This window comes from Pinus tabuliformis, chromosome 3_2, assembly GCF_031772625.1.
Source record: "Pinus tabuliformis cultivar Carrire ecotype Pingquan chromosome 3_2, CPIR1, whole genome shotgun sequence".
NCBI classification, from domain to species: domain Eukaryota; kingdom Viridiplantae; phylum Streptophyta; class Pinopsida; order Pinales; family Pinaceae; genus Pinus; species Pinus tabuliformis.
This window is the reverse complement of record NC_142302.1, coordinates 231,725,404-231,749,039: the sequence shown is the minus strand read 5'-3', so window position 1 is coordinate 231,749,039 and position 23,636 is coordinate 231,725,404.

Sequence of the window (23,636 nt, the reverse complement as noted above, 5' to 3'; positions counted from 1 at the left end):
CAGCCATGCATCTTAATCTTATTGCATCGCTCCCCCTCTGTACGTTTATCGTTATTGCCGTAAGCGGTGTGGGGAAACTGCTTTCCGCCATCCCGTACACCCCCCCGCTTGTTAACATTCGCGCAGCTCCCGCTCCTGATAGTCATCTGATCATCCCCGCTGCAATCCAACGGCCCACATCTGCCTTCGCCCGTTTTCCCCGATAGCTCCCTCTGATCCATTCTCCGCCGTTCATCTGCAGGATCCGACGGCTGTGGTTTATTCCCATCCTTCCCATGCATCCTCCATGTTTTTGTGCCTCTTACCTGTATCATTGTACACCCGAAGGAGGAAGGAGCCCATGATTCAATAATCTACGCATTAAATCCGTAGCTGCCACATTTAAAGAGAAGCATGGTCGAGAAAGAAAGGACGATCCTCGAGCAGTTCAATGCCTACATCAGTTATTGAATTTATTCAAACAATACTCCACCTATTCAGGAAGGACAACAAAGTACGAGTGAATGTCAAATTGATTCATTAAAACACACAATTTTGTAGTAAAAACCCATACCAGATTGTAAATGTGGTTGGTGGTCCATTATGACCCCTCCACGCATAGCATAGCAGATTTTTTGTAATCAACCTCCATATATACCCAAAAACAAGATGTAATGAGGGTTGATGGATATTGTTTTGATGTAAAGTTCAACTTCTGGAGACTGTAACTACTGTGATACCCGTAGCGTCTGGTCTTCATTTTTAGCTAATGCAAGCTTCTTTTGTTGTTAATTGCTCACTTTCCACTTCTTCTTTGTTCTAGGTTGTTCCTATTATGCATTTTTCATGTGCCCTTGATGTTTAGCATTAGAGGGGCTGTCATCCCACCTCCGTGTTAGAATCTAGTAAGTATTATTGAATGTGTATGTAGGTTTCTGTTATTTTAATGCCAGAGAGTTGTCATCCTATCTGTGCATTAGGAAATAGACTTACAGACCTTTTAACTGGTTGCAGCCGGCCATCACAGGGTCCTGTGCATCTGCTGGTGTGGTCAGTATTCTCCATGTTCACCTAATCCTCAAACTGTGAGTAATTGGTGGTCCAAAGCCTTGTAGTCTGGGGGTGTTCACCCATGTCTGAGGTTAAGCATAGTATGCATCATTCCTTCCATTCATCCACCATTTTCCAACACTTTTGTTGAGTTTGTAATGTTCCCGAGCATCTCTGATATACAACCTAGGAGAATTTCTTGGGGTGATAACAGGGTCCCCTAGAAATTATTGTGCACTTGTGGTTTTTCTTGTTGCATGTCTATGCATGTTGTTCTAAATTGTGATTTCCATTCCACAGAATAGTAGAGTAGAATTTGTGTCCATGGAAAATTTTAGGGGCTAATGTTCGCCCAGTGGGCTAATTTTCCATGATTTTTCCAAAAAACGATTCGCCAATTTCCAATTTTTATAAAAGATGATTCGCCCAAATTTTAGAATATAAAATTATTTTACCTTAAAAATCGCCAACATTATATAGAGACCATATATAAAATCATTATAAATTTGAATAATTTTGCAAATATATCATTAAAAAATTTATAGTTTGCATAGTAGGGATTAGTGAGATTCGCCAATGTTTTTAAACTTCAAGAAAATTTTCCATCCTTAAAATTTTCCTTGTTTGTGTCTCTTATTTTCAGTTTGAAATCTTGAGAAATTGCAATTTATATCAAATTTCTACATGGTATTAGAGCCCTAAAATCACATTAGAACCAGTATTTCAAATTTTTCCCTCAAGAATTTCGAATTTGCAGTTTTAGTGTAGCAACTTTTCTTCAAATTTGGGAGAATGTATTTCAACAACCTGACATTGGAGTATGCCTTGGAGGGTAGCTTGAATTTCATAGCCTGGAAGGACCAGATGGAAGTCGTGCTTGATGATGAAGATGTCTTAGAATATGTTAAAAATGACATTGTAAAACCCCAACAGTCTGATGAACAGAAATTGGCCCATTGAAAGGAGGGTGTTGCTAGAGCCAGGAGGGTTATCCTGAAGGGTGTGAGAGACCACATAGTCTCAAAATTACCTGGAAAGGATACTCCCTTTGCTATGTGGAATACCCTCACTGAGATATTTGAAAATAGAAACGATGACAAAAAACTTGGTCTAATGAATAAATTGAGGATTGAAGACAAAGGGTATGAGGTAGTCTTTAGCAATGGGAAGACCTACCTCAAGCATTTTTCTTCAGGTCATATCAAGAAAATTGGTGTCAGGAGAGCCTCCACACATGAGAGGAAGATGCATGTGCAGACTTGAGGAAAAGGCAGAGATTAAAGATGTGGTGGTTGAGAGGGAGCAAGATAGACCTCTCAAAATGGAGCCTCAACTAGTTGGAAGTTTGGCTGACCAGTAGGATTAAGATGATGATGACTAGTCAGAGACCTCCAGTAGAAGGGAGAGTTCGAGCCAAGTGGGAAGAGGGAGAAATTGTGACCATACCTCTAGGAGTAAGGTGGGGCGATGTAAAGACCTAGTCCCAGAGTTGCAAATATTTGGGCAGGGTCCATAGGAGAGCAGTAGTAATTGCAATATACTCTTATCATAGATCATTACCTTACTACAGTGGCCCATAGTGTTCAGTAGTCGAAGGATCAGTGTTAGTTGGTCCAGTCATATTTGAGGAGCACAGAGAAGTGTTGATAGTAGTATAGGAGGCATAGTGCGGAATCAACATCAGTGAAGTTCTGCCAATAGATAGTTGCAGAGACATAGTTGTTTCAATTTTTTTCTGGATGCTTCTTAGTTGCATTTGTTACTGTATTATTAGCAACAATGAGAGGTAGTTCCACGGTACATTCCATGGGTGTTGGATAGGGGTGGTGAAAAATCCCTTTCTTGCTAAGAGGGAGTGTTGGAATGTGTAGCAAGAAAGGCTCAATTTGACTTTATTCTTAGTCAAATTGAGTAAATTGAATTTTTACACCACCAGGACAACTTGAAGGAAGTTAACTAGTGTCACATGGCTCTTATCACTTAGTTATCTCAGTAAATTCAAGTTAGGGGCTTGGAGTTTAGTTATGCATGTGTTGATTGCTAAATTTTAGAAATCTAGTTCAATTATTTTCGGTTGTATTCAGTTAACTGACCTCTAACTATTGATAGAGTCACTGGAAGGTCGGTTTTGCAGTGGGAAAGTAGTCTAACTCAGAGATCTGACAGTTAACTGATCAATCATCCCAAAATCGCTAATGCATGCAAGGAATTCAAATTGCTCATTTGAAGTGGAGATGTCAAGGTACTGTAACATGAGTTGTATACTAGTTTGAGTGTACATTTGTTGCATGGAGTTAGGATATCCATCCTTGGGAATTGTGCAAGAAAATAGGAGTAAATTCCTATCTTTTAGGAGCCAATTTCCTCAAGGATTGTGCAAGGAAATAGGAGATTGATAGAGTCATAAAGTGACTAAGTGTTGGACATAGGTCCTCAATCAATAGAGAGAACAATTATTCTTTTGTAGGTTGTGCCCAGAGCTAGAGAAAGAAATTGTAATAGTTTATTTATTCAATTGATTAAATCAAAGGGGCTTGAGCGGTTTTTCCTAGTTGGGTTCCCCTAGAAATAACTGTGTACTTGTGGTTTTTCTTGTTGCGTGTCTGTGCATGCTGTTCTAAATTTTGATTTCCATTCCACATATTAGTAGAGTAGAATTTTTGTCTCTTATTTTTAGTTTGAAATCTTAAGCAGCTACAATTTCTATCAAATTTATACTTGGGGAGGGTGTGCCATTGGTGGAAACATCTTTGTCAAAGAGATATACTCTTACATTTATGGGAATAACTAGCCAAGCACATGCATTGATTGGGCTATGCACTTGTGGAAGTGGGACGTTCCTCTTAAGCTTAAATGTTTCACCTAGTTGACTCTCCACAACCGCATCCTCACTTGGGAGAATGTGATGAAGAGGGGCTTCCAAGGTCCGGGAAGATGCAATCTGTGCAGTTCTTCTTTTGAAGATTGTGTGCACCTGTTTTTGGCATGCCCATTTGTTAATGCCATTTGGGATGAAGTCTCATATATGCTCAAGATTAAGGGGACAAGTCCTTTATCATTTCATGCTTCCAGTACTGGTCCTCTAAGCAGAGAGCTCATAGAGCCATCCCTTTCTATGTTTTATAGGGAATTTAGTGTTCAAAAAATGCCTCTATTTTTGGAAACAAGCCTCTTGATATTATGTCCACCAACCTCAAAATAGTTGCCTACTTCCTCAAGATTGGCCCTTGGGCCCCCAAGCCTCCCTTGTGCTTTGTCCCTTATAAGGACCTAGGGGATTCAGTTCCAATTGGCTTCTTTGATGGGGCCTCGTCTAGGGGTTTGTGTGGATATGGTGTTTTTATCAAGCACTACCCTTATCGAGCATATCGTTTCTTTTAGCATGGAGGGTCTGGGTCCAATTGTCAAGCTAAGGTTGTGGTTCTATGGGGGAGGGGTGCTCCAATGTGTTGTATGGCTTGCTATTGACAAATAACAAGATTGTCGAGGATTCAAAGAAGGTCATTGAATGGATTCAGAGGAGGAACTCTCTTAAGGTCCCTCCTCTTCACCATTGGATGGCCAATATGTTGTCATTATTCCATCTTTCCTCGACATATCTTTTCAACATGTGTATCAAGAGCAGAATCCGGAGGCAAATTTCATCTCCAAGCATGGGGTTTCTCTCGAATCTAGGCTTAAGTTTTTTGAAATCTTGCTCAATGGAGTTGTTTGTGATTCGAGCTCCTTTGCAACCTAGCCCATGTTGGTTTTCTTCTTACTCTGTTTTCATTTGTTATGAGCCTGAGGTGGTTTATCTAGCTTTCCTATTCGACTCCTCTTCGAGCACGCTCATTTCCTTTTTGTTATTTGATGTCATGGAGTTTCAACTCTGATACGTTTTGATGGCTTGTTTCCTTTTTGTTATTTGATGTATTGGAGCTTCATCTCTAATCCTTTTTGGTCTTTGTTGATACTCTGTAAATAATCCATCATTCAAATGGCAAATGTTTTTTCTCACATGTAATTCCAAAGATGTATGTTGTTGGTGTTCCTCTTCTCTTCAAATTTATATAAACTATTTTTTAATGAAAGACTTCGTTTTCCTGGTTGAAAAAAAAATGTTAAAAAAAATTGTAAACAATATTTATAAATTAGTAGTGGAAAATTATTTACATTCAAAATTTTCTATTTGTATATAGAATTCTAAGATTACATTAAATTAACATAATAATCTACTCCAATTATTTACACAGACCAAGGTTTGATGAGCAAAATGTGGGTGGTTATATAATGAAAATAGTATTTTTCCCTATTAAATCTTTATTACATCGATTGATATGGTATTTCTGAGTTACATTCTTCAGTCATTTCAATTCTTATGAATGAAATCAATGTAAAAACAAGCAAAAGAAAAGAATAATTCAATATATATAGTAGTTAGTATTCGTCTTTTAGCTTAAATATAGTTTAATTAAACAAAAAAATAACAAAGAAAAAAATTTCATCATAAAAATAAACGTCTAATAAAATATTATATTGTTGAATGCTATCATAAAAAATTAAGAAAAATGATTAACTAATATTGTTTATATTAGCATATCTGTGTATGTTTTATTTTTATTAATATATATAATTTTTTATAATTGAATCTATTAAAATATTTTTTTAATATAATAACAAGGGTTACATAGTAACTAGTACCTTCCCCTTAGCTTAAATATAGCTTAATGAAACAAAAAATAACAAAGACGAATATTTAATCACAAAAATAAAACAACTAATAAAATATTATATTGTTGAATGTCATCACCAAAAATTAAGAAATATGATTAACTAATATTGTTTATATTAAAATACATATAGATATATGTGTGTTTAATTTTTATTAATATAAATAATTGTCTATAGTTAAATTTATTAAAATATGTTTTTTTTTATATAATAATAAGTCACCTTAAATTGAAAATATTGTGAAAAAAATATAATTCATGAAAATAGAAATAATAAAAAAAGACAAAGAAAAAATAAAAAAAATTACATAAAAAGGAAATAAAACCAAAAAAAAAAATTAGTAACTAATAGAAATGAAAGTTACTAAACCACCCCATCACTTTACAAATAAATATATCTTAATAATAATAAAAATTAAATTCCTAATGTTAAACTATGAATAAGCACCATAAATTTTTAGTCAAAAACAAACTAATACCTAGTCAAAATTTGAAAATGAGTTCTCAAAATTGATTAATAGAATCTTAATCAGAATTTTGAATTTTAAACTAAAGATGAGATTATCTAGATAATTTGTTTCTTTTATTTTAATTTACTTTTCGACCATCCATTCTTGATCTTTGAATAAATACGTAATATCCAGATATAACAAACAAACAATTAAATGTATACCTAACATTAACGAGATAAACAAACAATTACATATATACCTAACGTTAACGAGATATAACAAATTATTATATAGTAATTAGAAAAAGTCAAAACACAGAGACAAGGGAAATCCATCCATGCGTGGTGAACAATTCTTTACTTATTCTCTTTGATTCTGACCATTCAAAGAGATACAATAACCACGCATCAAGAATCCACCCTCCCCTAATAACCACCACCCACCATTCCTTTTACCTATTATTAGGAGAGAAATTAATTTTCACACTTAATTATTTCTAGCTCTTTCTTTCACATAAACTCATTACGCTTTATATATTAATCTAAACCATTCAAGAATCCACCCTCCGCTAATAACCACCATTGTTTTAACTTATGACGGGATAAATTCTCACTTTCATTATTTTTACTTCTTATACTAATAATAAGCTCTTTCACATAAACTCTACACAATGTATAAGTAACTCTACATAAATGATTTTTTTGTATTACTTATTATGAACCAGTATCGAATACAACTATAATCCTTTATCTCGTTACACATCAATTTTATATCTTCCAGCTTTAAAATTTAGGTGTTGTTTAAATATTATAAGCCAGGGAAAATATTACAAACCCTATAAGAAATAGATTATGGTTAAGAGGTATAAAATTAGTATGTTTTAACTATTCTTACATTAATTTCAAGATGGAAATTAATTTACTTATTTATTTATTTATTTTTAACCAGGAAATTTAAGTATTTTTAAATTAATTTTAAGATGGAAATATATTTATTTATTCATTTTTAACTAAGAAATCTAAGTTGTTTTTAATTATAATTAGTTTTAAAATTGTGCTTATACAACCCAAATCATTAATAATGATTTTTCTAGATTAATCATAACAATGTTTTTGGGGCCAAGGTTTAATGAACTCTCAACTGTGATTCATCATTAGGACATGGATGGAGGACCTAATCTAACGGGATAAATTTTTAAAGGAACTTAACATCATTCAGTCAAAAACAATAAAATAATAATTCAATAAACTTTAGAAATTCAACTTCAATAAGTCATAAAATTTAGACAAATTGGGGTCAAGCAAGTTTGTCCATTGTCTCCTACCCTTTTTGGTTTATATATCGACAAGCTTGAGGAGTGGTTAAATTCGCAAGGGGATGATGGTATCTATTTGGGCAAGTTTGTTATAAAGCTTCTTTTGTATGCAGATGACCTTAGAAGCAATATCCGGGTCAAGCAAGGTTGCCCACTGTCTCCTACCCTTTTTGGTTTATATATCGACAAGCTTGAGGAGTGGTTAAATTTGCAAGGGGGTGATGGTATCTATTTGGGCAAGTTTGTTATAAAGCTTCTTTTGTATGCAGATGACCATATTCTCCATATTCTGATTGCTAAATTGGCTCTTGGTTTGCAAGAACACTTACTATCCCTTGAGCATTTTTGTAGAAGTGTGGGGATGCAAGTTAATATCAGCAAAACAAAAGTAGTGGTCTTCTCTAAGAAATGAAAACATAACCAACATAAGTTCTACTTTGAAGGCAACATTTTGGAAGAAGTTGTAGATTACAAATACCTCAGAATTGACTTCAACAAAAATCTAAGTTGGAATGGTTGTAGAAAGAAAATAACTTTGGGGGCTTGGAAAGCATTTTATGCTTTTCAAAATAGGTGTAGAGAGGCAGAGTTATGAGACTGGAAAACCACTCAAACTCTTTTTGGGCTTCTAGTGATTCCAGTGATTCTCTATGGTTGTGAACTATGGGCGAACAATACATCCGACATGCAGTGGAGAAAAATTGAGAAAATTCAAAAGCGTTTGATTACAAACAAATTTAAGATTAAAAGTGCAGTTCCTTATGATATCTTGTTAAGTGAAACGGGGACTGCTCCTATTGAAGTAATTCCTATGGTGTGAGTCATAAGGTATGTAAAAAAAATTGAGCAAATGAAAGAGGGTAGATGGCCTAAGGTTGTCTTTAATGATAGATTGTTCAAGAGAAAAAAAACTTGGATGCAGCAAAATAACAAATGGTTTAGTAAATACGGTATTTGCTTGAATGCGTGTCCCATAAATAGCAAAGAGATAAAAGCTTTTGTTATGGAAAAGTTCCACAAGTGTACTTGGGATAAGGAGTTAGGAGAAAGAAAAATTACTATATTGAAGTGTTTAATTCTGCTCATAGTCATCAACCAAAAGCATACATAGAGGCCAATATCTCTTGGAGAGCCAAAATTCTTATTGCTCAGTTAAGGACTAATTCTCATCAACTCCGTTGTGAAACAGTGTGCTAGAAAAGGCCAAAGGAAGTGTGGGAGGAAAGAGTGTGCATTTTTATTCTTCCCGAAAAGTGGAAACAAAAAACATTTCATTTTAGAATGTGAGGCCTTTAAAGACAACAGGGAAAGTTATGCAGATATGGTGGCAGCTAGCTCTTGGGATAATCTATTTGACGAGGGGTTTGTCAAGAAGCTAGGAGCATTTATTTTGAAGCTTCACAGAAAAAGGGTTGAATACATGAAGCATATGAAGAAGCAAGATGTCCCATAGAGTATCTTTAGCCTTGTAGACATTAAAATAATTTATTTATTTATTTCTTTCTTTCTAAATAAATAAAAACCTATTTAAAAAAAAATAAAATTAATATGTTAAACTAAAATAATAATAAAATAATAGAAATAATTAATGAAGAAATAGTAAAAGAAAAAATCCATTAAACATACGGGGAAAAGAATATAGAATATAACAAAACAAAAATGTAAATAAATAAATAAATTAAATTGGTAACAACACCAAATATGAGAAGGCTAAACACTCAAACAAATAAAAATTTAAAGAATAGAAACCTTAAACAAATTAAGTAAATAATTTTAATAATAATAATAATACTAAAAATAAATAAATAATTTAATTAGTTAAAAATAAGAATAGGAAAAAATGTGTAATCAATTTTTTTTATGTAATTTATCTGCAAGAGTTCTACTTAAATTATAAATCATAGTCTCTAAAACCAATAATGTTATCATTCAAAGATATAATAAGTTAAATAAACCAATTAATTAAAATGAGGTAATATGACGAAATATAAAAAATCTACCATGAAACAGTCAAATAAATAATATTTAATTAAAATAAAAAATAAAAAACTCAAACAAATAAAATTAATAAAATAATAATAATAAATAAATAACTTAACCCAAATCAATTTAACTCCTAGTTTTTGTTAATAAAATCTAAATGTGTTTTTTTCCATATATAAGCCTCGTAATTTACTACTGGAATATAGTAGCTTCATCAAATGTTTTGAAGGGAAGGTAAGTAAAACAATACCTTTTATTTGCATCTTAAAGCTTATTTCTTAAAAACAAAATTATATAATTAATAATAATTAGATTAAATTAAATTAATATTTAATATACCATTAATATTAATAATTAAATTAAATTAAATTAATAATTTATATTATTTTATATCAGTCCATAATAATTATAAATATGACCATATTAATTATAGTTTTTTTTATAAACCACAATTTAAACCCATTTCTATACCATCAAAAAAAATTGTCTACATATATTATTTATAATAAATATAACTACATATTATTATCTAGTTAACAATTCACACTATATTATCATTAAATCCAATATTACGTTTTTACTAAATTTCACACATTATGTCTCCAATAAAATTTGGAACATTTTTTTTTCCCTTTCAATACTACTCTAAGAGCATTAAATACATATCACTATATATATTCGACATAGTCTGAGTTATAGACGAGATGAAGTGACTTTTCCGAGGGTATTTTTTCTGCTTAATTTTAACCAAAATCTTGTAGATTGTTTTTTTTAAATTTGAGTTTAACTTATTTAAATTATAGAATTCTAGTGCCTTAAGGATTTTTAAGGGTGTTGAATCTATTTATGCATTCAAAAATGTATTTTAAACAACAAAAAATCACAATCTTGTTTAAAATTGTATTAACTCATTTGGTCAAGAAAAGTTATTTCCTCTATAAATTAGACTAGCTCATCTATTTTAATATCTTAATTTAGTATAGTTTACACAAACATTGGATATACCTCCTCAATCCCAATTGTAGGATACACTTGTAGATGTACATTATTAAAATTCATAATATAATCCTAATTATAATGAAATAGTTTTTAGCTTATTTATTGAACATTCATTCTAATAATTAGATAAATAAAATATGACCATACATTAATGGATTTGTATTCTTGTATAGATTATAGATCCATACCTAACCCACATTGATATTAAACAAACAACTCAGCCAACATTCATAATTATTAAACCATACAAAGCTCTCTCCATAAACCCTCTTTTTTTTTTTTTTTTTGACATGAACACTCTTTGAAAATGATTTTCCAATTGAGGTTATAATATAAGTTTGTCATGACACATTTGATGTATAAATTAAATATATATGTATTATGTTCTTCATAACTTCCTGTATGCTCATCAATGCCCTACTCTTTACAAGGGTAAACAAAAGATGAAGGACATTCCTACTTTTAGACTATGATCATACAATAAATATTACAAGCATTTCATCCACACACACACACACATATATAAGAGAGATTAACTTGGAAATATATATACTCTAATTAGGTACAAGTGCTATAATTAGGTTCTGAAATCACATATAATATTTCAATCTTACATGTCATTTAAAAAAAAAAATTCTTTGCTATTAAACTTGATAAACCTTAATAAGTCTTAAGACACAAATATGGGATAACATACCAAAATAACTAAAATCAATAGATATGGTAAAACTAGAATAATTAGTATTGTAAGCATACCATAATACAGTTGATCTAATTAGGAATTATTATTTGATAACTATGAATTACAAATTGACATGGAATTTATATCAAAACAACTATTGTTAGTGAGACACTAAAGCTAAAGGTATTACTATCTTGTATCAATTAATATTTAAATATGTAAAATTATACAAAACATTTTGTTTCGCAAAATTATTTAGCACTTTATAATAAACATATTAATAGTTTAAACATATATAGATTATACCAACTTTAAACATAGAGTACTGTTAACATTGATCCTTGCTTTATGTGTCTAGAGTGTTGTAATTGACTGTGGAAGTAGTCTAATGTTGATTAAATAGATCCATCCTCGAATCATTATATCTTTTCTGAATATTTATGGCTCATCCATTGACCTCTCAAACTACTCCTTGGGTACTCTCCTTCCTCGCAAACCCTGAAGTTGCAATGAGGTTGTAGGAAACATGGATAAGTTAACATTGTGGAGGTGAGTTTTCTAGAACAAGAGGTCCCACTCAACGAAATAGCTCCACACACATCAAACTCACAATATGTCTTAGAATAGTCACATAAAAGTATATTCAACATTAGGAAAATCGTGAACATCAAGGTGTATATCCATCATCTTCAATAAATTGGTCTTCTTTTATAATAGTTTTTTATTGTCCCTTGGCTCTCATCTCCAAATTATCCACTTTCTTATTATTATTATTTTATTTGAACTATCGTTATTTTATTTTTTTCCTTTAACTTCACTTTTCTTATTTTATTATTTCCCTCTAACTTTCTTCTTATTTTATTTTTTTATTTTAATTTCATTTATATTTTAATTTTCTTTTAACTTCCTTTATTTTATTATTTTTTTTTCAATTCCCCTTTATCTGATTATTTTCTTTTAACTTCCTTTATTTTTATTATTTTCTTTTAATTTCCTCCATTTATTAATTTTCTCCTAGTTTCCTTTTGATCCCAATTCTATGCTTCTTACAAAGAGGGTTCTCTTGAATATCCTTTTTCTTAATTTATGAATTGATTCTTTTCATTTCATACTTGTCCACTTACCCTTTTAGGTTTATTATAACTCAACATTTTGTTATCATTATTTTCATTTTAGAATATCTCCCAACATGTTTTAAGATAGCTAGAATAAATTCAAGATAGAAATTATTTATTTCATTTTTCTAAGGTTTTATTCAAGCCTAACCCCAACAATTCACTTATCATGGTCTTTTAATTTTCACATAAAATTTTAATTTAATATTCTCTTTCAAATATACTCTTTATCTTAGGTGTTTTGGCTCATTATCTTGACATTAAGTTTACCTTTATGTTTCTCAATACCAAGGGTTCCAAATTGGTTGGGTATCATCACACTTGTATTTTAAGTATCCATTTGCTTCCCAACACCAAGGGTTCCAATCAACGATTGACTAAGGAAATATGCAACATTATTGGTGTTTCCCTTCTTTTACTTAATGTTCAAATAAAATTTTTGCAGATATGTGCATCATTTCTCATGGTGGTCATTGTGCAACTTCCCTTATGTCTGTATACACTAAACAGGGCGGTGATCTGTATGGATAATTGTCTTCCCAAAAATGTAATGTTTCCACTGTCGACGAGCATGCATGATGGAATACACCTATGTATCATAGGTGGGGTATTTCCAAATTATATTAGAGAGTGTCTCACTGTGATGGGCCATTGGATGCCCTTGTTGGGTGAGAACTGCATCAATAGCATATTCGGAGGCATTTGTCTCAATTTCAAATGGTTGTTGGCGGCTTGTCAATGCAAGCACTGATGCATAGCAAAGGTGGTGCTTCAACTCAACAAATACCTTATGTTGGGACTCAAACTAGAAAAACTTTGCTTCTGCTCCACCCTTGGTAAATTGTCTCAAAGGCCAAGTGATATGAGAGAATCTCAACAGGAACCTTCAATAGAAATTGGCAAAGCCCAAAAAGTTTTGAAGCATTGTTAGAGTGGTTGGGGTTGGTCAATATCGAATGACTTGGATCTTAAATAGATCCACATGCACACCTTACTCATCAATGATGTAACCCATATATTGGATCTCGTTCATGCCAAAGGTGCATTTCTCCAAGATGGCACATAGTTTGTGTTGCCACATGGTTTAAATGACCTATTGAATATGTTGCAAGTGCTCTTCCCAACCCTTATTGAAGATGTTGATGTTTTTTAAGAATTAAACCATGAATGATTTGGTGAAGGGCCATAAGATGTCATCCATCAGCCTCGTAAAAGTTGTAGGGGAATTTATCAACCCAAAGGGCATGACCAACCTCTCAAAAAGATCCTCCTTGGATTTGAAGGGGGTCTTCCATACATTTGTGGGTTCTATTGGAACCTAGTGATATCCAGACTTTAAATCAATATTGTTGAAGTAGTTTCCCCCCTTGATCTAGTTAAGAAGGTCATCAATCTATGGGATTGGATACATGTTCCTAACAGTGATTTTATTTAATAATCAATGCAAAGTCTCCAGGTCCCACCCTTCTTTTGTACGAGTACAGTTGGGCTCCCACAAGGTGACGAACTTGATCGGATGTACATTTTTTTATAGAAACTCCTGGATATGTCACTTGATTTCTTTGTTTTCCATAAGAGAGCGATGGTATATCAGCCCATTGGGTAGAGGTGCTCTAAGAGTCAGATCGATTGAATGTTTGACTTGATAGTGCAAAGGTACCCCTGTGGATGAGGAGAATATGTCCATGTATTCTTCCATGACATTATCCATGTGCTTCTACTGTGTGGATGAACCCTTCCTGGGGGCCATGGATGGGGCCATGTTCTTCCCCTTACTTTGACAACGAACAAAAAAAAAAACAAATTTTGTGTTTTAGGAGATGATCTTACTGCTTTTTTTAGCAGAGATCAAAGAAATGGTGGTAGGCATGTTTACCTCTAGTATCCTGTATATCTTACTGCCTGTGAGGTCCCCAAGTTGGCACCAATTCCAATGGGTTCCCATGACATGCCATGCTAACTTGGTGTCAAAAAATTTTGATGGAATCGAATTGGAAGCATGAAAAGTATGCCTATGCGAGGAGCATGCCCACATGGAGGAAGAGGGTGCCCAGGACACATAGGGGCAATGTGCATGAGTTAGAGGGGTGCGCTCCCACACTAAGGCAAGGCATCAAGCATTGCACTAGGTAAGACATAGAGATCATGTCATGATGGGCACACCCACCCACTCGGGTGACACGAACTCAAGCAAGATAGACTCAAGTGACACGGAATCGGGTGACACAAACTTGGATGACACAGACTCAGGTGGACCGAGTGATGGCATGCACAAGTGTGGACTGAATGACATGGGTGAGGGATGACATGAGTTAAATGAGGGAATTAGTTGACATGGCATCTGAACGGTGGTGTGAAAATGAAGGTAAAGTCAGATGATATTTTACTTTGTGAGCGAATAGCCACAAGAAGGGCATGCCCACATGAAGGAGGGGTTCCCACACAATCAAACGGTGGGTCAACCCACATGGCAGGGATGCCCACACAACCAAACAATAGGTCAGCCTAACACCCACTCGACCACACAAATTGAAAATTGGATTAGTTTGAATGGAAATGACTTGTCAGAAAGGAGGGTGGTCACATGGGTATAAAGAGAATTTCACACAACTTGGAAGAGGCATCAACCAAAATCGCAAAGATGTAAGTTTGTCCGATATCGCAGAACCGCAGGTAGGAGCACAGATCACAAAACTGGAAATCACAACTAAGGCACGTCGCAGGAAGGAGGAGAGCTCACCCAAGCGAGCTAGTTTCTAGGCAAGATCGAGGGTTGGTTTTTTGGGCTATTTTGGGGCGCCATTTTTGGGGTTTCCGCTGGGTGAGGTGCCAGCCTTAAACTAGGCACACCCTAAGTTATGGAACTTTTCCTTTTTAGGCAAGTTCATTAGGCTAGGCCAACGACGACCACCTTTGTAACTTTGAACTTGAGTAGCGCAAGAGTTTGGGCATGACTGACCCTTTGTAAACTATTGTAAATTATATTTGAAGTTAATAAAAGAAGAAAAGGGGAAAAGTGTTTTGGGAGTTTCCCCCTCCCATCACATACTCTTGTACATTGTTGGTTTTACAATATTACAGAATTGTAGAACTATTGAATATTGATGAACTAAAGTGAATTAAAGTTTATTTCCACTGCATATTAAATAAGAAGATTGAATTGGAAAATTGGCTAAGTATTGAAGTGTGAAGAGAGTTAGGCATAGTATGGGTTAAAGTAGTATAATCATGAAGAAATATCATAAGTGCCACATAGCGCCCATAGTGGTCTTAAGGCATCATAGTGTGGGTTGTGACAAATGGTATCAGAGCCTACTTTGTGAAGGTTGGCACTTGGAAAAGTTTGAAAGAAGAATTGTGATCAAGGATGTGAATAAGTTGAAGGTTGGGCCTTATGATGGCAGGTCTACAAGAGGGTCACGCTAGAATTATGTAGCTCATGAACAATTTGGGTTACATGAAGGAAGAGAAGCCATAGTTGTGAGAAGAACTTGAAGTTTTGGAAGATAAGGTTAGAAGGGAGCTTCATCACCTTGGTTGGTCAGTTGGACAGGTTGAGGTTGCTCACCGTGATGAAGAAGAAGCTGCGATGAATGAAGAAGAGGTTGGTCTGATGGTTAAGTGTGATGTAAGTGTTGTGAACATGGTGCTGAAATAGGAATAGTTTGGTGGGATAATTCTTACCATAGTTGAATTGGATTTGGGCATATCACAACCATTAAAGGAATAAGTTGACCATAGTGACAATCATGAAGAAACAAGTGTTATGAGTTTTCCAATGAAAGAGGAAGAACTTGGTGAGATGGAGCTTGCCAAAGTTGGACCAGATTCATGCATATCATAGCGATGGAAGGAATTTGTTGATGGAAGTCATATGTTGGTTCCCCTTTTCTTGATTGAGAGGAACGTGAAATGGATGACTTTCACTTGGAAGGATGAGGTACTTTTTCATTTAGTTATGCGATGGATGATTTTCGATTTTTTAAGACTTATTTGGGTGATGTTTGACCTTAGATTAGAAGGTTCGAATTCCCAAGACATGGGTGGAATGTGATGAACTTATGACCTTCTAATGTGCAAGACATGGGTGGAATGTGATGAACTTATGCGATGGATGATTGATGCTTAACCGAATGGAGATTCGGCTAAGTGCCCGACATGACTCATGGAAAGAAAGAAGGAAGGGAATACTAAAGAGAAAGGCAATATGAAACATACTTGGGTGGAATTGATCATGAGAGGCTTGTTGGACAAAGGAGAAGTCTTTGGTGAACCTTTATTGGGAGAGGTAGCGATGATGGAAGGGACCTATGGTAGTGATATGAGGGTAGGGAGACCATGCGCGCTAACTTGACCAAAGGAAATGATGTGATGGTTGAAGTTGCATTGGTTCTATTGTTGTGGGCAAGTTGGGAAATTCAAGTTGTGTGCATCAAGTTGAAGAGATGGGCATGGAAAATTTTATGCAGGGGCATCAAACAAGGTGCTAGCAAAGGATGTCACATATGGGCATCAAACAAAAGTTCCAAGTGAGGATGTTGTGCAGGATGGATGCGTCGATGTCATATGAAGGTGTTTTGCATAAGGAACAATAGGTATGTTGGGCACAATAAAACAACAAGGCCATGGTCATTTTGGAGGAAGACATAGGCAGCCTATGAGAGCATTCATGTGACAAAGAAGGTAGAGGCAACTTGCGATGGAACTTGTGACCGAGACAAGTGTGCCAGTTTCAAGCGATGGATGAGAATGATTCAAAGGAGCCTATAATAACTTGAAGGAAGTTGCATCCAATGAAGATTTCATGTGATGATGATATTGGAGTACCTGGTTTGTTGAGAAGTTGAGGGACATTCGCACGACCAAGCGGTGGGTCAGACTACACAGTAGGGGTGTGTTACACAAAATATTGTCACCATGACTATTTGCAGTCAATATGGGTCTATCATCATTCATACTGTCCTCCTAAGCAAGTCTCAAACCTCAGCTCTTCATGTCAAGCTTTGAAAATGAGAGAAAGACTTTAAAAATCAATAAATCTCTGGTTCCGCACTTTCTCTCACTATTACCTGCGGTCCCGCACCCCATGTTCATGTTACCTGCGGACCTGCCCGCTCTGTGTGTAAAGGAGTGGGTGTGGACCCCTGTGAAAGTCAAAAAGGTGCAAGTTTATTCTTAAAAACTCACTTTGGGTTAATTCTAGATGATTCTATAAGGAATCTTGACGTGGATGGTTCGCTCCTAGGTAGTTCATGCATCCCAAAAGTGAAGGAGCTAATCCCTTGATGAGAGGAGCTTATCCCTTTGAAGGTGGACCTATTAACTTCCCTCCATTGCACTATAAATTAAGGCATTGGGCTGGTTGCTAGAGAGGTTATAAGCTGAACATTTTTTAGGGTAAATGCCGTTGGAATTGAGACTTCCTAGTTAAGCTTGAGAGGAGAGATCACATACCTTTTGGCTTCATTGGGAAGAGAGTGAAACTTTTCAAAGTAGAGGAGACTTATTGCTGGACCCTGGGAGGAGCTTGTACAGCATCAAGGCATAAGGTTGTAAAGTTCTTCTTTGATTTAAGTTAATACAATCAGATTCATTTTTCTCAACAAATTGTCTTATGTGATTTGTTTCATGAATTCCTTGATCATCATGATAAGTATGCTTTATTATATTTTCTTTTCAGGTGCTATTTAATTTGTGTGCTTGTTTGTGTTTGCAGATTCTCTACAAGGGAGCTCATTTGGATCAATGGAGCGAGGCTTCCACAAACTTGCATTGGACCCAAGGTAGGCCTAAAAAACTTGTTTACCTTTATTCATAAATTGTATATTTAGAGAAAGATAGAATTTGTTTGGTTTGCTTGTCACTAGATATCATTAGATACTAGGGAGGTCGGTCTTGTCCACAAGAATGACTTATCCGGCCGACAAAATGACGAATCCACTGGGGACTTGATTTTTTTCCTTGTTTTTACTTTGACTTGAGAAACTGTGTTTTTGTTTCTGTTTTTGGCTTGATGTGTGTGGGATTGGGTAGGTTTAGTAGATCTTGAATTATTTTTTGTTTTTCATACATTTGGGAGAGGACCACACCCTCTGCTTGTAACATAGTGCAGAGCTATCCGCACTTTTACTTTACACACAGAGCAGTCCCGCACCTATGTGAACTGCGGGCCTGCGGACCCTGTCAAAATTTTGAAAAAATTAAGATTTTCTCTTTTAGTTAGCTTAGGTTTGTTTAGGTGCTTTTAGCCTCTGCCCAGATCTACATGTGACTTGTCAGGAACTTTTCTTAGGTTAATTCCATTGGCATTAGGGTTTTAGGTGAAATTCCTAGAAGTTTTGGTTGCCGGGCTTGGTTTTCATTTTGGTCTTGTAGTAGCTCAGAGCTTAGAATCCTCAGAAGCCTCAGATCACCTTGGTTTTTACTGGCCTTCTTATGAGTCTAACCGTTTGCAAAATCTGCCTTTGTTGAGGAATCCATCTTGTGTTTCTCTTTGCGAAACTTTGAAAGGACTTGTGTTAAAAGTTTTGGATTTCATTTTTAGAAAAGAAGACAAAAATTGGTTGTTTTTTGACTGATTTGTGATTCTGGACAAATTAGTCCTTAGTTTGCTTATAGGTAAGTAAAGAATCCTTGAAAAGAAATCTTGTAAGCTTTTAATTCAAATAGTTTTAGAATTTATAGATCTCAAGATTAATTTTTTCCATAGTTTTGAGTGTTTTATAAAATAAATAGAAAAATAACTTTTGGAAAAAGTTTGTTTTAGTAGTATTTGAGTGTTTGAAAAGAAGGGGAAATTTTCATGAGCATAACTAGTTGTCTCGTTTTTGAGTGTATTGGAAAAGACAAAAAGCTCTTCTTTTGATTTGTTTGTTAAAGAAAGATTTGTTTTTACAAGCATTTGCATTCTCAACTCTTTCCTAGCTAGAAATTCATTGAAGGGAAAGATTGCTTATCATCTTAAGTGCATTTTTTAGTGATTTGGAGTCGAGTCTTCACACCATAAGTTTCATCTCCGCACCTTTTGACTTAAGAAAAAACCAATAAAAATAACGCTTAAAGTAAAATATATCTAGTAATTTTTTTATTTCTAGGGCTCTTTATCACCAACATAGCTTAGGCTAGTATCTTGGAGTAGGGAGTAATTAACTCTCCAAGATAGTAAAACAAACAAGTAGCTGTATCTTGCGGTAGGAGATAAATTCCAATTGTTACATCTATGCTCTGGGAAAGCTCCTCTTAAAGGAGAAGCATGAGATCATATCTGAACCAATGTGGGAATCAATCCTTCCTCATTAGGAATGATAAAAGATATTCACGTATTAAAAACGGTAAACCTCGGATTAACCATTGTCGAGGAGCCTGGGGTCACTTGTTGGTAAACCTTGGATTATGTCAAGGAGCCTTCAAGCGGATTGAGCTTGTTACTTTGCCCTTGCATGCGTATCGGATCTTAGACTGTTCCCCCAGGTATATTTGTTTTCGTTGGTAACCTTAGTGACCATATTCTATAGGATTCTTTCCTAAGGTGACAATGGAGGGAAGATCCCACTGTACCTGGAGTAGACATCGGCTAGAATCACTTGGATTTTCTGGGGGGTTCTCTTCACTCGAGATGGTTTAGTAGAGAAACTTGTGCCAGTCTATTCATTAAGCAAGTTGCCGGGGTAACTGTTTCAACCGCCATTTCTGTATTGAACTCTGCGACGTTGGATTTCATCACCATCTAGTGTTTTCAGTATGGAAAGTTACTGTTTGTGTGTGGTTTGATCTCCTAGATTCTTTAGGCGTGTGATTCAAAATTGTTTGGTTCTTTAGAGGATTTAGGTGGTTTTCATTGAGATTTTTCTTTGTTTGTGTGTGAAGTATTTAAAATATTTAATCGTGGCTGAATTACTAAGGAAGTCCCGTAGACTTCGGGGCCAACCTCCTGAGTTTTCACCGAGCCAGCCTGAAGGGTTACGAGCCCTTGTAACTCCTAGAGACAGTAGATTTGGGTCACCTGAAGAAGGAGAGTCTTCATTGGTTGTAAATCTTGATTATCAAGATCTAGTAACAGATTATAATCCGCAATCTATTTCATTTTCTGAAATTACTGGTAGTTTTTCATCTACTAGTGATTTAGGTGAGGAGACTGAAATATCTGAACCTGAAACTGAATTTGCTGCTACTCCAACATCAGGATTTGCCTCTCCAACTTCTAGTGGTCCTGGTTCACCCAGGGTAGAAAGAATAATTACCCAAAATCTTCCTTCTGGACTTATAGCTATTGAAGAACTTGCTACTCCGGAAGAAGGTATCCCTATCCCTAAAAATCAACCAGCTATAGAACTTAGGGAGCATGAATCGATCTTTTACAGTCCACCTAGGAGCAACGCTTGGTATCTTTCATTGACCAATTTTTTGGAAAACCCGGGACTAAGTTTTTCACCACCTCGCATTCCTTTTCACCCAACACCTAGAGGTTACTATCCTTCATTAAATATGTCAAGATAGTTGTCCATGTTTTCTCAATCTCCAGAAACCTTTTTATACAGCGATCCTTCTGTTCCCTCTGGGTATTAGTCACTTACTGGTACTTTTTCGGGAGCATCTCCTCAACCTATTGAACAAGGGTTATTAACTGGTAATAATAGAACTAAGCCGTTGAGTGTAGAAGATATTCTTATGATGTCAGGTACTATTCCTAATCCACAACCTCAAGGTGGCCACTTACTGCTGGGGGGCAGCCTCAAAGTCCTTAATTATCGCCTGGGGGGAAACCTCAAGGTACCCAATTTCCACCTGGGGGGCAACCTCAAGGACAGTACATACCTACGGGACAGTACGTTCCTCAAGGTCAACCCCAGACTCAGTATGTACCTTAAGGTCAACCGCAGTATCAATATGTACCTCAAGGTCAACCCCAGTATTAGTACGTGCCTCAAGGTTATCAACCTCAAGGTCAGTACCCAACCCAAGGTTTCCAACCACCTTCCGGTCAATCATTTGTCCAAGGAGTTGGAAATGTACCTTTGAATTGTCAACCCTACCCTCAACTCGGTTATGGTCCTCAATATTCTCAACCTACTATGGGTCCGTACCCCGGAATGAACTTAGTGTGGGATCCATCTCAATCTCAACAGATCTTGCAACCGAATGTGCAATTGTCATCTCAATCTCGACAACCCTTGGTTTCTGGTTCACCCCAGCAACCTGTCCAGTCTACTATTCAAACTTCTGCACCTTTTGTAGTTTCTCAGCCTGGGCCTAGTACGCCTCGTACTCCGCCTCAAACGACTGTTGCAACTGCTGCAACATCTGTTCAATCTACCCCACCTACTTCTGGAGTATCGACAGCTCCGGTTTCTACTGTTCCTGTATCAACTCCTCAAACATCCTTACCTCAGTTTGGATCCACAGTTCAGACTTCGGTTCAAATGCTTGTAGGACAACCTGGTCCAAGTATGGTTGTCACAAGTCAACCTCAATTTACTTATCAACCGTACCAGGGATAGTACCAATTCGGTCCTGTTGTGCAGCAGCCAGTCTATCAGTATCAACCGTACCCTGGATACACATATCAACAACCTCAACAACCCCAGTACGGTCCGGTTAATCCTGGTTTTCCGGGAGGATATAGTATCCCAAATGCAATTCTAATCCCTAGTTATCCTGGATATCCTCCTCCTGGGGCTGATCTCATGACCCAGGGTTTCAGGGACCCTAAACGTCAGTTACCGTTCATTGCAACTTTGGACTTGCCTGACTTGTCGCGCCTTACGAACAATCCAATTAACTATCTTCCGTTTTGGCTGCCAATGCCAAATAAGTTGCCTAGTGATATTCCTAAGTTTGAAGGCAAATCAGGAGAGGACCCGTTGAGCCATGTGATGACTTATCACCTCTGGTGTGCGTCTAATTCCATTTCAGATGATTCAATCCATTTAAGGCTTTTCCAACGCACTCTAATTGTTCTTGCAACCAAGTGGTACATTGAGTTACCGCGAGCCACTTTTTATAACTTTAGTCAGTTAGCTACTTCATTTTTAACTCATTTTCAGTTGCCAGTCAGATATGACAATGGCACGGAATTATTAACTTCATTAAAGCAGTCAATGTCCACTTACATTTCAAATCATATTCATGAATGGAGACGTCGACGACGTTTAGTGAAGGTTTTTATTTCGGATCAGATCTTAGCTAAATGGTTTGCCAAATCTTTATTACCGAAGATCACTGAGGATGTAGCTAAGGCAAAAGTTGTTACTAAAGAGCAAGTAATTGCTTAAGCTCAGTACCTTGACTTAGTTTATACGCAGTCAGGTACGTTACACGAGAAAATCCCCGATCTTCCAAAACAAAATCAAATAATTGTAGCTCCTTCAGGGTCTCATGCCGCTGATGGTATGATTGGTACGGTTAATAGCAAAAGTAAGAAGAAATCTTCCAAGAATTCTTCTCCTATCATAACTTTACCAGAGTCCCCGACAGGAGATTCTTCTGCGGAAATTTCCGCCGATATTCATGTTGTAGAGTCATCTACAGCCAAATCAAAATCCGGTGGTAAGAAGAAAGGGAAGAAGAAAAATAAAACAGATAAAAATTCGAAAGAGAAACTAGAAAAAACGGAATCAACTGATGAGAAACGCAAACCTCATTATACTTGTCTCATTTGTGACGAAGAGCATTTTACAAGAGACTGCCCTCATCGTGCAGAGGTTGCGAAAATCGTCAAAGGTTCCCAAACGCCTGTTGTTTTGAAGGATCCTTTTCCTAGTCAAGACAGTAAGATGATAGGTTCTTCCTCAAATGCCTCCGAAGAACCCATAATGATGATGTCCCATGTTAGGATTGCGACTCGATCGGAAGATTATGGAAGTAAAAGTCCTGTTGATGGTAAGGAAGCAGAATCTTCTCATTCAAACCCATCAACTTCAACTCCCGGTTCCGATCCACTACAGATCGAAAAACCTAACCCAGACTTAGTAATCAAACCGCCCACCAAGGGTATACTTCGAAAGTTAGCTTTCAATCCACATGCGAGAGCAGCTTAGAACTATAACATTGTTGAAGATTTGGCTATTTCACCTTCGGAAATTTTGGCTTTGGAAGTGCTGCAATCATGTCCAACACATCGTAAATTGCTATTGTCGGCTATAGGACCTGTTGACGTTCAGGACTCGAACCTTATAATTTTCAATCTAGAAAATAGTACACCTCACTTACCTCATCAAATGGCTTTCCAGATTCCAGTGTTAGTCAAAAACAGACCTTGTTATAGGACTATGATTGATGAGGGAGCCTCAACGTGTATTATGTCGATCCAGTGCTGGAGATCCCTTGGTTCTCCCATGCTTAATCAATCCC